A 3,233-nucleotide genomic window follows, 5' to 3' on the forward strand; every position below is an offset into this window, starting at 1 on the left:
AAACAAAATGTTTTTAGAAGGAATATTAAGAAAGGAACATGTATTGAATTGATAAAATAAAACCTTTGAATAATATTGGTTGGTGTTGAGATATATATAAAGTCGAAAAGTAATTTCGGGAGGGGAAAAAAAATGTGCACTTGTACTTGAAAAAATGCTATAATCAGGAATATTAAGAAAAAGAACTTGTATTGATTGATAAAATAAAACCGTTGAATAATATTGGTTAGTGTAGGGATATAAATAAATTCGAAAGTAAGGCTGGGAGGCGGAAAAGACGTGTACTCCAATTTGAAAAATGGATTTAGGACGAACATATTACCTTTTAGGGATCTCCAACATGCTGAACATGAACCAAAATAATGAAAAATTGTTACGTGCTTGCATTTAACCTAGTCTAAAATAACCTTAAAAGGTCTAAGAATCTCAATTAAAATTATACTTTCAGATTCAGCAGGTCGAAGAACACTCTATCATTTTTAGACGCTATACTCACATATTATGTTTAATTTTAGACGCTAAACCAACTTATAATTTACATCGAATTCAAATCTTACAAAGTATATATTTAAATTATTATTTTTTTGATAATATTGATACAACAGATGAATTCATTAAATCTAATATTAAAAAAGATATAAACATTGTTTATATAAACCATTCTTTTTTAATTTATAAAAAATTTAATATTCTATAACACGAAAGACTAACAAACCGGGTCAAGGTTTTTTTCTCGTCATGGTATACGGATTATCCAACTTCCTCATCTTCATATATTTCTCGGTTATTTTATATGTGTCACACGCAGATCAGCTTTGTATATCACATCCGGGTTAGTGAATTTATGTAAAAATATTTCGTTGGAAATTCAGTATTATGTGTCAGTTAAGTAATTTAAATATCATAATAAGAAAAATCTTCTTTCTAGTATCAAAAAAAAATGTTTTTTAGGAAGCTTCTTTGTTTTTCATGTTTTGTACAGTGCCTTTTTTTTCAAAGTTGGTTTGTTTGTGCATGTGTTTTATTTTTATGAATATTGGAGTTATAAAGTGAATGCTTTAGTAAATAGTGATTATGATAAGTGACGGGATTTTTTTTTTATTTTTGTTTTTATGTTTAACAAATTAAAAATTTAAAATCTCAAATATAAATATTTTGTTAAGTTTATAAAAATTTTATACAATGAAAACATCATTCATTAAAAATGTTTAAATAAATCTAATAAAAAACATTATTAATAACAAATCAAAATAATTTGTTATACGCACTAATAAGGGTAACATGCACGAGTATAATTATCCATAAAAAATCAGCAGCGTTTATTCTCCCTTGTGAGTATCATAAAATTGATGAATCTGAGATTGTAATGAAAAATCCCTCACATATACCCTATTGATATCAGTGTACTAAATCGATATAGGTGCCCAACTCTCCTTATTTTTACCATTCTCAATGTAGTATTTTCTAAATTTAGAATCTAATACGTTCATTTTTTAACTTACTTACTTCAAAATGTAAAAATGATCGGCACACCGCACGTTTCCCATCAACTTGCCCCCCCCCCAGGGATAGGTTACGCTAATCATGGCATCAGGATTTTCGCGGGGGTGTGAGGTACTATGTTGCAGGCTAGTTTTCTTAACCCCATACTAATCCACTATAATTTAGCTAATTGTTTTTTTTAATTTTATATTTCGGTCGATTATTTATTTCTTTATAGAAAATGGATTTACAATCCACTGTCATATATGGCGCTCGGTCTATTTCGACGTTCTAGAATGATGACTAAACACAAAAAAAAGCAGAGTTGCTACGATACATACTAAACAGTTTAAGTACAGATATGAACAAATATTAAACTTTTATTCTCAGTACGAAAAAAAGTAAAAATTAATCAAATATCTTTTGAATGCACCTTTAATTTTATTTTAACTGTCTCGTAAAACACAATATATATAACCACGGTCATGACATTAAAATTTTTGTTAATCCCGCTAAGATTCAAAAAAAACGAAACTCGAGAAAAGAAATATAAAGTATTGTATTTTTATATATTTAATTCGTATTTATTCCATTCAATAAGAAACTTATTATAAAAATATATAATTAAAAATAAAAACTAAAAACTCAACTCGGAACACATTTTTGTATATTATGTTTCTTAAGATCACTTATTTATAACTCAGATAAAACAAATAAAGTAAATATGTTTGTGAACATTAGCACTTTCAACAGTCAAAAAATTTAAATTAAACAAATGTTTGAAAGCTTTTAAATAAAAACTGAATAAGAATGAAGTATACTAAATTACTCTATATGGCCCTGTTTAGGAAAATTTTTTAGTGCTGGACAACAAATTCATCCAGCCATGTTAAAAATTATCCAGGCCGCGGTAAACCCCACCAACCACCTTAATTAGCCCACACGACCATATATCAGGAAACCCCCCTACCCCCCCCCCCTCTCTGTGGAATTCATCGTCTGGTAACGCTGCACTATTAGGACAGTTTTTTTTTTCTATTAATTGAATTTTTTTGTTTTCGACCCTTTATTTGTTATCAAACCATTTCTTTTTAACACTTTAAATTAAACACACGTTATTATCAATTATTTTGTTAAAAATTAAAAATTTTAAAATGTTAAATTATTAAAATCTAGTTGTAGGAAGTTTGTTGCAAAAATGATCGAGGATTTTAGTTACTATCAAAAATTACTATTTATTTTGATAAAAATTTGCTAAGGACCGACTCACAACGAAACACACAAACAATAGAAAAAGTATACGTCAGATTATTATATATAGAACTCAAGGTTTAAAAGTACGAAAATAACTAAAATAGTTTAGTACAACATTTCTTTTGTAATTTAAAATATTTTTAAGTTTTTTTTTATTTAATAACCACTAATTATTAATTTTTATACTGTTTAGCTGTGATGTTTCAAAATTTAACGAGGGATTATTATCATCCGTTAGATGCTGAATTTTTACTTTTATTTAAGTTTTTTTAATTACTATAAACCAATTTGTCTTTGTTAGAAATTTTATCTTATATTTTGCTAATGATCTCTCTTTAATAATATAATAATTACTATTTAAATTTTTAAACTTTAATAAAATTAATTAGTTCATACAGTTATATTTATTTATATTTGATAAATAGAAAAGATAGATTTGCATTACGAAAGATTGCTAAGTTCATCAAAAGAAGCAACAAGGTTAACCTATGAATTGT

This window comes from Artemia sp. Qi Xiang Cuo, chromosome 21 (genome assembly GCF_049724085.1).
Source record: "Artemia sp. Qi Xiang Cuo chromosome 21, ASM4972408v1, whole genome shotgun sequence".
NCBI lineage: Eukaryota > Metazoa > Arthropoda > Branchiopoda > Anostraca > Artemiidae > Artemia > Artemia sp. Qi Xiang Cuo.